At 39.7% G+C, this 12,891-nt stretch overlaps 1 protein-coding gene across 4 annotated transcripts in view; it reads left to right on the plus strand.

Moving 5' to 3' along the window:
- robo1 (roundabout, axon guidance receptor, homolog 1 (Drosophila)) overlaps window positions 1–12,891 on the plus strand; it is a 307,514-nt gene that overhangs the window by 62,812 nt on the left and 231,811 nt on the right. The gene's annotated exons all lie outside the window — the stretch shown is intronic.

Genomic DNA, 12,891 nt, shown 5'->3' on the forward strand with positions numbered 1-12,891 from the left:
GCCTCTTACACTTGTGTATGTATATGTGTGCATATATGTATATATATGTATATGTATATGTGTGTGTGTGTGTGTGTGTATATACTGTGTGTGTGTGTGTGTATATACTGTTTGTGTGTGTATATATATAATGTGTGTATATATATATATACATACATATATGTATATATATGTGTATATATATATATATATATATATATGTATATTTAATGTTTACAGCAGTCTTTTCCAGTAGATCTAGTGTCCTCGGGAATAGCCCTGATCAGTCAAGTTGAACCCCTTTATTCACTGTGAAGTCAGACTGTTGACGGGTAACCTAGGTGACTTTTCCATGGGCCGTTATCAATCACCTTCATCTAAAGTGAATTAATTCCAGATTAGAGAGTGGCTGTAATTAGATTTCATGAGCAGGGAGTTAAGAAGCTAAAGCTGAGCTTTGTGGTGCGGCACTATGCTATGAAGGCATTGTGAATTAAAGAGCAGATAAGCATGAGTGGGACCTTCAGTTCTTAGGATGGTGAGAATGGGTGGAGGAGGTTGTTGGGTGAAATTTGTATTGATTCCTCAGGGAGGAGGAAGAGAGCCAGGTGATAAACTTGGCCTAGTTAAGTTTACAATCAATACAGATTTCAACCCTTCCTGAGGAAATAAGCATCAATTACCTGTAACGCAGCAGAACTGTAGCAGATAATTACATCTCACACAACAGGTCATTGGGTGGACTGACTGTGTCTCCAACCTGACAAGGTGGCTAATGCAATTCAGCATGCTCAGAAGGTAACAGAATGCTCTTGTTACAGCAGCCACGTACCAATGAGCCAGGTCGTTTTCCCTTCAATCTGCTTGACCTTTTCTTCTGTGACTTTAAGTGGCTTTGTAAATTCACAGCGTTGCTCGAACAAGGAGAGAAGCGTGAGCAGTTTTTTTTTTTTCTCTCGTGGGTGTGTGTACGCTGGGTTGATTAGGAAGTTTATGGTGTGTTGGCCTTGTTCAAGTAGCACTGCGGTCTGATGTTGCCCCCAGATGGTATTTCTGGAGAAATTAATGAGCTATCCATTGCTGTGATAAATATAATTCTTATCAGGACAGAGAGTCCTCTGCTGAGACATGGTGCAATTCAGTGACTGATTTAGCTAAGGTACAAGGAAAAGGTGTAAATACTGTACAACCACACAACATAGGGTGATAATTAGTAACTGAACTGCTGGTCCAGTAATGAATAAAAACAAACATTCCAGATATCCTTGGTTATATGTCTGTGATGTTATTTCATCATATCTAGTTCATTAGAATTAAAACAAAGGCAGTTCAGGATTAACATGTAGCTCCTTCATTAACAAGCAGACTTAATCTTTTGCTCTGCAGTTTCCCCCATTGATCTAGGGTTTTATTTGCTTTGTGCTTTTTTTGTGTTCATATAGATTGTATTCATATAGATTTTTTATTCTGTTTTAGCATTAATGATAACTAGAGAAAGAATGTTTTTCTATCTAAATATGTTTTTTTTTTTTTTTTACCATTTAACAGTTTTCCCCGTTTCTCCCCTTAAATAGATTTAAGTTTTGAAAAAATCATCCTCTTCCACACTGTCTGACAGAATCACATAGCAGGTTGTTCCAACGTACCATTGAAGTTGTATGATGTCTTTGCCCACCGGCAGATCATGATTAAGCAAACGTCCACAGTTCGATTCCCGGCCGGGGGACCTTTGTCCCTCTCTGCCCTTGTTTCCTGTCTCTCTCTAGACGGTCAACTGTTGAATAAAGGCAAATTGCCAAAAGAAAAAAAAAATCTTAAAAAAATAATCTGTATCAAGATTTTCAATTTAGTTAATCAAAACATCAAAAATTGTGCCATTTACTAGGTTTGGTCTTTAGCTCTTTTAAGAACAGCTACATGGTGGTCTATATTGTCTTTAAAATAATTCAAAACTGAACTTGACCTGAACCTCACAGCACCTGACCAAATGTGTGTACACTGTAAACAGAATTTGAGTGGACTCTTCAGAACCATTAGCTGAGGTTATAATGTAATTCCAGTCTGATTGCTGGCCTTTAATGCAGATGACGCCAGCCTCAGCGGAATAAACATGGCCTCACAGGCTTCATCTCATTTTTTCTGAAAGCATCTGCCTGGCTTCTGCGAAACATTTTTGAGTGAACTAATTAGCCTCTCTGACAACAGCATAATAGAGAAATAGACAAACGGAATTATATTTACAATCCAGGTCCAATTGTAAAGCAAATTAAAGTCAGAGTACACCACTTAAGCACTGCTGTTCACAGTAAAACAGCTCCATTGAAGCCATCTGGCCAGTTATAGCTGCCCTCTTGTTGCCAAAGAAGCTAGTGCCAATCATTGCCTTCATATCTGAACACTTCTCAGAAAAAATAAAATACAGAGATACATTTAGGTACGTAAGTATTTGGACATTGACCCAATTTCCATAATTTTGCCTCTGTACACTACCATAATGGGTTTGAAACAAAGCCATCAAGATGTAACTTAAGCACCGACTTTCAGCTTTAATTTAAGGGGTTAAACAAAAACATCGTATTAACCTTTTAGGAATTACAGCCATTTTTATACATAGTAACTCATTATCAAAGGCTCAAAAGTAGTTGGACAATTGACTGACAGTACGTTTCATGGCCAGGTGTGGCCTGTTCCCTCATTATTTCAGGACAAATTAAGCAGATAAAAGGTCTGGAGTTGATTCCAAATGTTGAATTTGCATTTGGTAGCTGTTCATGGGAACTCTCAATATGTGGTCCAAAGAGGTGTTGATATAAATACTGGAGGCCATCATTAGGCTGAAAAAACAAAACAAACCCACCAGACAGATGGCAGAAACTTTAGGACGGCCAAATCAACAATTTGGTACATTTTTAAAAAGAAGGAATCCACTGGCGAGCTCAGCAACACCAATAGGCCTGGAAGACCATGGTAAACAACTAAATTGGATGATCGCAGAATGTTTTCCTCGGTGAAAAAAACCCTTCACAACATCTAGCCAGGTCAAGAACACTCTCGAAGAGGTAGGCGTATCATTGTCAAAGTCTGAAATCAAGAGACGCTTTCATGAATATAAATATAGAGGGTTTACCAGAAGGTGCAAACCACTGGTAACACTCAAGAACACAAAGGCCAGATTAGACCTTGCCAGAAACACTCTAACAAAAGCCTGCCCAGCTCTTAATAAGATTCTTTAGACAGATGAAACCAAGATTAACTTTTAACAGAATGATGGGAAGAGAGTGTGGAGAAGGAAAGGAACGGCTCATGATCCGAAGCCACCACATCATCTGTCAAACATGGTGGAGGTAGTGTTAGGGCATAGGCATGTATGGCTGCCAATGGAACTGGGTAACTGGTGTTTATTGATGATGTGACTGCTGATAGAAGTAGCAGGATGAATTCTGAAGTGTGTAGGGCTCTACTGTCTGTTCAGATTCAGCCAAATGCTGAAAAAATTATACGACGGTGCTTCACGGTACAAATGGAAAATGAACCAAAACACACTGCGATATTATAGAAATATTCTTCAATGGCCGAGTCAGTCACCTGACCTCAACCCAACTGAGCATACTATTCACTTCCTGAAGACAAACCTGAGGGCAGAAAGACCCACAAACAAGTAGCAACTGAAGGCGGCTGCAGTAAAGGGCTGACAAAGCATCTCAAGGGAGGAGACTCAGCATTTGGTGATGTCCATGGGTTCCAGACTTCAGGAAGTAACGGACTTGGATTTTCATCCAAGTATTAAAAATAATCTTTATATTTATAATTATGGTGGTTTGTCCAATTACCTTTGAGCCTCTTAAAATTGAGGGATTATGTATAAAAATGACTGTAATTTCTAAACGGTTAATGTGATATTCTTGTTAAACTCCTTGAAGCTGAAAGTTTACACTTCAATCCCATCTTAATGACTTTGTTTCAAATCCATTGTGGTGGTAAACAGAGCCAAAATTATGAAAATTGTGTCACTGTCCAAATACTTATGTACCAAAGTGTATACTGCTCTCTGTTCTGTTATATGAACAGCAGTGGATGAGTGGAGAGCATTTCTCAGAAGAAATACCATATTAAAGAATTAAATAAGGATAAGAGATTGTTGGCCTGATCTAATAAAAACATCTGAGAGCTGAGAGAGCAATTAGAGGAGGCAGAGGAGAATGACTAAGATGCAGGAGTGATGTGAGAGAGTAAGACATACAGAGGGAGAGAGACAGCAGGGCATAAAAGAGGAGTCTGCAGCACCATGCCGCTTTCCCCTTCAGCCCCAGCTGCTTTATACACTGAATCTTTTCATGTACAAGTGCCCGAGTCCGCCACTGAGAGCTGGATCCACAAAGAGACCCCCTCACAGCCTTGGGCCTCTGGAAAGGTGACACAATCAATAGCCTCTCCCCTGTAGGCTTCATCATGGTGGTAAGGCGATGGCTTTACCCCCCCCTTACAACTCAGTGCAACTTTGAACGTATTCTAACAAAGCTCAAATTAAAAATAGGGGAGAAAAGTACAGTGAGCACATGGATTCAAATGGATTGTTTTGTCCGTGTCTCCAAAATCCAATCTCTGAGAATTCACACTTCATGGAATCCCCACAATTTGAAAATATTCCAATAAACCTGAAGAAAACACATAGTCTTATCCCTTTGTTGGAGGTACTGAAATTTGTTTATGGTTCAGTTATTTTGTGGTTTTTTTGGTACAGGTTACTTTCTTATTGATTTGAGCACAAAGACTTTTCGGGACACACAGTTCACAGATTGAATACACTCTGTATGTACATTTTTGAAGACATTTACAGATTGAAATTGAGGAGTTGGGGCTGCTTTTTCGTGAATTCCTCTGCCTTTCTTGCAAATTTGCTTAACCCTACCATTTATCTTCAAAAGCACAGTCTACATTGCCTTTCAATAACAGCAACATAGAGAAAATCAGTGTGCTTTTTTTTTTGCTGTTTTTCCCCTTTTCCCCACAATGTAGCATGTGTGGAGGTTTAGAACAGTTCCCCCTCCTACGTTCAGGTAAAAGTTAGCCAACAATACTTACTGCATGATAAAAGCAGGGTTGTAGTTACCATTCAGAAAACTGAGGTCATGTCTCCTGTATTTTTGATGGAATTTGGGGGGTTTTAGGAACGTGGGGGCTGCTACTTTTTTTTCTTTTTTGATGAACTTATGGTGGGTATATTATAGACCGGTTTTTATAAACTAAATTTTTAAATTTGAGACTGCGTTTATACCAACCAAAAACAAAATAAATACAAAATTCACATCTTCCTAACAGGATTTTACCTTTGTAAGAATGCAAAAGCAAGCAGTTAATATTTTTGGTGGAACACATCTGGTCTCACAAGAGCCAATTAGGTGCCTGTCAAAGTACAAATGTATGCGTTCATAATAAGTTATGGTTGGCTGTCAGTGCAGCATCAGTGTAATCCTCTCCATAGGCTCAAACTTAACTTTATAGAACCCAGTGTGGATTATACAGATGGAAAATACAGTATCAGCACACTGCTTGCCCTCAGCAATGACATCTTTTGAGAAAAAGTCAGGTCTGTTGCATCAAATGGTGCATCACCTGCTCTCTTATGTTTCTCAGCATAGGATTATTTCACTACATGAATGTTGAAACTGCCTCCACTTAGTGAGTTGAATTGAACGCACATACCATCATATGTGTTTAATGGAATATCCAGGACAAGTCTGAATCTGTGCAGAAAGAGAATGACGAGGGGTGTCTTCATTTCAGGGAGGGAGCTGGGTTATAAAGACAGAATCTCAAATATCACACATCACATGATTGCGGATGCTTTTACACAATGTTCAGGATGGTTGTTATGGTATCTGAGGAAAAAGAAGGTCAAGTAAGACGACAATTAAGCTCTGTCATGATTTGGAGTGATAACAAAAATCCCACACAATATCTAGTCTCACGTTATATCTCACATCTTAAACCAAGAGGCTATTTTTGAATGTGTTCAACGGTCAGTCAAATCAAAACGTTGTTATACAGTAACTAGTATACTAGAAATGCATTAATTTGATTTAAAAATGTTTAATGACACTATGATGCACAAATTATAGAGTTGTACAAATCTGTCCTATAATGGGTTTATCAAACTTGGAGTGTAATTACATGACTGCACAGTTCTACCATTATTTGCTTCAAAACAATTCAACATCTAACCAGAGATTCTCATCATTTTAGTGTTTGGTCGTGGTAACTAACCTGAATGACAAAAGTGCTCTATGGGCTAAGGCTGCAATTAATCTGAAGTTGATACGGTCAGACTGTGGAAGAGTGAACGTCTGCCAGTGACGACTGACTAATCCACACTCCTCAATCTCTCATAGGTCTAATTGGAATAATAAACCATCTTATACGCTGACACCAGTCACTTAATGGAGTTACATCAGCTTTAAGAACAGCTGTAACTGAGCACTGGCACATGCGATAGGGTTTGAGCCCCTGTACCTTTGCCAGACAGAATTGATCAGTCCAGTAGAGCTCAAAGTAAAATCAAGAATAGATTCCCCCAACTGCAAAACTCCTATTTAACTCCTGGCTGCTCTTTGAATGTCTCTGACCACAGGCTATTTGTCTCTGCGCTGTTCTATTTTGTACGAAAGTATGAATAAGAGTACTGCTATCTCCAGCCTCCAGCATAAAAAAAACACATCTTTCCAATTTTCCTCTTCCTCTTGCACTCACTATGAATAGATAAGTTGCCTTGTACTTCTAAGTCACGGTAATACATGATTTCACATTTCAAACATTTTTCGATATCTATGTTCACTTTAACTGTCTTCTAATCCATTAAATGATGAGTCATCCGGCTACTAAAGATGCAAACTCATTTTTTCATTCCCTCTCAATATTTCTCTGTTTAGAAGTGGGTGTTACTTTTAATTTGAGGAACTAGCTCCGATCATGTCAGGGCTCATTGCAGTTGGAGTATTTGTTAGCCAGCGGGTATGATGTATTTGTGGTGGAGAAAGGCCAAACAATGGTAGGGTGCAGTATGAGTTATTTTTCATAGCTGGGCTGTGAAAGAGAGATACTGTTTCTGTAACCTTGATTATTATTTATTTATTATGTGCACACAATGAATGCAAATTGAACTGCCAGGCCCTGCAGTGTGCGCTTTTTTTATTGTTTAGAGCCTTGTAGGTGTGGACATAAATGATGCATATGTGTATGTGTTTTCACATAACACCTGGTCTTACTTGCTGCAGCCAATGCGACGCAGAGCAGAGACGTTTGGATAATTCTTCTCTGTCAATTATGAAAGTTTCTCTTAGCTTGATGTGAAAAGCGGATGATTGTTATCATTACTTATTTTTATTCATAATGTCATAATAACAAAGTGCCCATACTTTCTGTCCATAAATTAAACTTTTAGTATTGATACACATAACTACTTTACTTTTTCTGCCTAAACTTAACCAAATCTTAACCATAGTGTTGTCGCATCAGAAAATACATTTACTTTTCTGCCATTTATTTGTAACGGTTTTTGAGGGCGCCCACAAATGATGTCGTCCTGCTGATGGTGGCGTCGGTTCAGAAAATAATTGTGTGTGTCATTCGAGAGGGCGTTAACAAATGACACACTGTACTTTGTTGTTTAATTTGGTGGGCTTGTTAAAATGAGTGTAAGTGGTGCTGATTTTGAATTGGCCCTGTGGTGTGACTGAACCTGTGTCCTTCACATGGTCATATGTAAGGTCACATGACATTCCTTTGTCAAGTGGGTTTCGATCACTTACCATAATCTCACCGAGTGTGTGTGCACCTGCCTCAGTTCTAGTCATACACTTTATCGGGAAGGATAGACCCCGTGTAAAGGAAATGGACAACTTGGACAGGTTATGTAACTAATGCATAACCTGCTGAAGGCAATAGATGCTATTCCACGCTTATCAATGTCCAGTGGTTTTTATTGAAGGGAAAAAAAATATGGAAACTTGGCAGGAGGGGATTCAAATAAAGATTGGCTTCCTATTTAACAAATATCTTTTAACCTTGGTTTTGCTCAGGGTTTACTTTCTGTCCAGGCTATGACTCAGCAGACAGAAGTTAATGCTCATATAAGTATCTTATTCAACAAACCAGATATTCCGACATCCATGAGATTTTAGTTTAGTCATAGCCGGCAACACACAGCAGCCCTTTGTCTCTGTTGGGAGCCAGCTAACAAGGATGGCTATGCGCACACGTGAACTGCATGTTTCTCCTCCTAGTGTGCAGTGGGCAAAGCAAACCTATCATTCCCTCAACAGCAGTGCCCTTCCCAACAGCCACCGACAGCAGGTCGAGGAGACCTCTCTCAAATTATTAAAAAAAACAAGATGAGAGGAGATGAATGTGTTTATAAAAAAAAACAACAAAAAAAACGTCAGTCTGCTGCAGTCCAGTCCTGCCTGCTTTTTTTCCCTCCCTTTGTGAGTCCATGATCCTCCTTCCAGAGGAGATATTGGAAAAATACAAATGCAAATCCTCTGCCTCCCAACAATTCCACCTTGGAGAGTCTCAAGCTGTCAGTTAATGAATGGCAGCAAGAGAGCGTGTGTGTGTGTGTGTGTGTGTGTGTGTGTGTGTGTGTGTGTGTGTGTGTGTGTGTGTGTGAAAGAGAGAGAGAGACAGAGAGAAACAAAACAAAGAAACATTGAGATATAGACAGAGAATATGTATGTGAGTGTGCAGGGGCTCATAGTTTTTATGTGTGACCCATGAGCACAGAGGATTTGATTGACCATTACCTTTGTGTTCTGTGTGTGTGTGTGTGTGTGTGTGTGTGTGTGTGTTAGTGTGTACCTACTGCAAGACCTGACTGCTATTCCAATTAGTCCACCTGGGACCCTGCTCCCACCCGGCACCCTTTGCAAGCTCAGGTGTTCTATGAATGTGATTTATTTCCAAACAGGGAGATCCAAATGAAGATGAGGCAGGGACCACTGTGTCTGTCTGGAGAGAAGGAGGGGGGAGGGAAGGAGGGAAGGAGGGGTGGGGGGGTGGGGGTGCAGAGTGAAAAAGAAGTAAATAGTAAACACAGACACAATCTGTGGAAAGCAAACTCATTGTACTACTGGATAGCAACTGCGCTGCATAAAATTATGTAGATCTATGAGAGTGAAGTGAGAAGAAGATTTCATTGACTGCATAAAGTTAACATAAATGAGTTTTTGTGAGAACTAGAGCTTCTTAAAATGTTGGCTTTATAGACCTGGTACTCTATTTTCTCGTGTTTTCCAAAAAATCGAATCCATATTCTTTTTTGGTGTGCATCACATAGGCTAAGTGGCAACACTGTCCCCTAAAACATATGTTGGTATTTCCTCTAAATAGCATTAGCAAATACCTTTTGAAGGGCATGTAATGCCATTGGACTGACCAAAATAGTGACAAAATGTTTGAATCTAGCTGCAACCTTTTAACTGCAAATGTAGAACCTAAATATTCAACTTATCTGCAAAATGTTCACTATCGCTGTATTAAGTTTGTTTCCCCGACAAGATCCCTTCCTGGCAGCTAAATCATAAATGATTCTGCTTGGGCATTTTAAAGCGCTTGGTTAAATATGGAAAAAAGTCGGTGCTGTCACAGGACGGAGTTTCCTATATTTAACCAAAACTTCAATATTTCCCTGAAGTGGAAAATACCAATCTGTGTCAACGTGCTTTGTACAATCCTGCCATGCGCCCCGACCCCTGCGTACAACTTTTCTGTGCTATACAGTAAGACATTCAGAGTTACGGTGGCTGTGAGAGCGCAACGCACTGCAATTTAAAAACACATGAAGATCAAGGAAGCTTAAGTACTGTGACAAAACATACTGTATATCACTGCATTTAGAGAAAGATGATCTGCAAATATATATGGATACAGAAAACACATGCAAATGCGGAACATAGCACAGAAGTTGTTTGTGTTTTGTCCGTTTGGTTGCGTTTTCTGAAGTTGTATTGCACTGAGCGCTCTCAACCACCACACACACACACAGACACACACACACACACACACACACACACACACACACACACACTCAAAAAACATCATTGAACATAATCCAGGCAGCAATTATGTTTCCTCCAAAACGTATTTGGAAAAGCAAATTTGTATATCACCATATAGTCTAGAGGGTTGCATGTGGATGGATAGTGGTAATGCTCACTCTTTGATTATGCAATGATTGGCATTTCCACTATTTGTTTCAGCCGACATATGTGTCTAAGGCTGCTCTCTAGGCTGTGTGCTGATGTTAAGGCTATAAAGTCAGAGGCTATATGACATTATCAGAGGTTCAGAGGCTGTACTGTCTCTCCTTGATTCTCTCTTCCTCTGAATCGTGCAGTTCCCTTCCTAACACCAAAAGCCTCCAGTTTCCATGGGGAGTCAGATAGGGCTGAAGGGGAAAATGAGAAAGAGAAGGGCAGGAATACAGTGGTGTGTAAGACGCAGGGGTATAGGGTGTGTGTGTGTGGCTGGCTGGCTGGAAGGAATGTGAATGAGCATGACACTGGGTGTGAGAAATGAAGATGTTTCACACAATGACTGCAAATGCGCCCATTCATTCATGCTCCACTTCCTCCATTTGCTCCGCGAGTACTGTTTGTTCGTGGACCTGCTTACCTCTCTAATGCCTCCTCAGCCTGCACGTCCGTGCACTTCACAGACGTGTCTGCATTGCGATCAACGTCATCTGTCAGTACAACCTGACCTGTCCAACATGCTGATGTTAACATGACATGAGTGTATGTCTGACTGGCCGGACGGTGTGGACTGCACTGCACATTTCGGCTGTGAATGTTGCTGTTGATTTGCAAAATCTAGCATTTGCTCCCTGGGGTTGTTTTGTTTACACCCGACCTTTAAATGCAAACACCTCAGAGCTGCTGAATTTACACATCACTCGCCTCTTCTACATGCAATTAGATTGCTGTAATAACGTGATTAATGGTTTATTGCTCAACATGAGTAATGGAAAATACAATGTGTCGGAATTTTATTAGTAATTTGAATATACATTACAAATTCATATGTACTGGATGGATATTTAATTAAATGGCAGACTGTGTAGATTCAGACTCAGGTGAAAAGTCAAGTGTGTGAAATAGGCAGAGGCCGGCATTGAATCAAGATGGAAATTAATTCTCTCAGCTACTGTAAATGAGATGTCTCCATCACAGATATGACAGAGGAATTATAGTGAATAAATTCCATGTCATCCTCCTTTCATACTGTATAATGTGATCCAGAATGAAGACGGTGGCCTGTGTGAAATTCAGTCTTTCTCGCTCCCTCCCTCTCATTCTCGCTCCCCCTCATGTGCAGAACTGTTGACTGGTGGTAAAAGAGCTGATGGCAGACACAACTTTTTCCCTTTCATTTCCTTTCCTTGTTCCTTGAGTCCAATGATGTCAGATAAAATATTCATAATCAAAGAATTGCGGAATATGTTGGGCTGAAATTTAAAAACAGCAAAAACTGAATTAAGTTATTTAATTATCAGGAGTTGACCGATTTTAATTAAATTTTTATTTTCAATTCAGGTCAATCTCAATTTATATTCAGTCATTTACATTAGGTAAGGCAAATGGGCATTTAATCAAGCTATCTGTAATTAACAACTTTTGCATTTCTCTAGCAAACCATTGTGTAAAATATAATTTTTGCATCAAGTTCATTCTGTCCTCTATCAGAAGCATAGACAGAAGTAGCCCTAATTTCTTACCGAGTAGTTTTAATTACCTTAACATAACCACACCTTAATCAGGGAGGTGTTGGATCAGAAAACACTGCATATGAATCATTTTGTAAAAATCATATGGGTCATTTTGGAATGCATGTCGGTATGTTGACTTCATATTTCTCATTAAGATCAACAAATAGTTGTATTATTCAGTCATATGTTGGATGTAAGCTTACAGACACATTTACAAGTCTGCTTGACAAAAGGGTAGAACGGTCCTTTGTGCATTTTGCAACATGCAGCTGGCTGTTATAAAGCACTTTGTGAGGCTGCTTAAAATCATCAGGTCCCTATGAGGTCGGTTCACAGTAATGAAGTGCCGGGTGGTCAGGTCTGCGTGTCTTGCTGAGTTTAGATAAAGAGACAGAGACAGTGGAGCAGAGGATGTAATTTGCTATATTTACCGCCGCCAGCACGTGGCCTGAAGCACAGAAAGACTGACTGTGTCTCAACTCAGTAATAACACCTGCCTCCTCATTATGTTCATCTGACCATGTGCAAATCGTAGGATGAACGCAAAATACAGAAACGTGCAGAGGGACCGATGTGCAGTGCGTTGTCTTTATTCGCTGGAATTCTTTTTCTTGCTTCTTCGAAAAGACTGTAACTCCTAAAACCTCTCGCTGCCATCGTCACTACAGATTTTCAGAAAGCAATTAGAGTGATGCTCCACCCAAAGCCTGCCTTTTGGGCTTGAAAGGTGAATCGAAAAAAGTTGACAATTTTATTCTCTGCAGAAAATTTAGGATATGGTCAATTTGAAATCATGGCTGTAACAATGGGCTCAAATCGTGATGAGGTCCCATTGGGGTTAAATCTTATACCACTCCCACAGCAAAATGTCCAACCTATGGTAGAAAGTTACTATTGGAGTGATATATCCAGGAAATAATCAGTTGGATTTCAGAATAACAAACAATCTGAAGGTTTGACAGGCTAATGAGTGAACTGGGATGAAGAGGTTATTATAAATGAGGAGAGCAGAAATCAGGTGCTCTAATGTGCACAGAACGTACATATGCACATGTGAATGATATTGCAACCCTAGTCATCTAGAAATGATGTCAGCCTGCTAATAGTTTCTTATTTTTTCTAGCAAATACAGTTGTGACGGGTAATTGCTG

This window comes from Xiphias gladius, chromosome 7 (genome assembly GCF_016859285.1).
Source record: "Xiphias gladius isolate SHS-SW01 ecotype Sanya breed wild chromosome 7, ASM1685928v1, whole genome shotgun sequence".
Lineage (NCBI taxonomy): Eukaryota > Metazoa > Chordata > Actinopteri > Istiophoriformes > Xiphiidae > Xiphias > Xiphias gladius.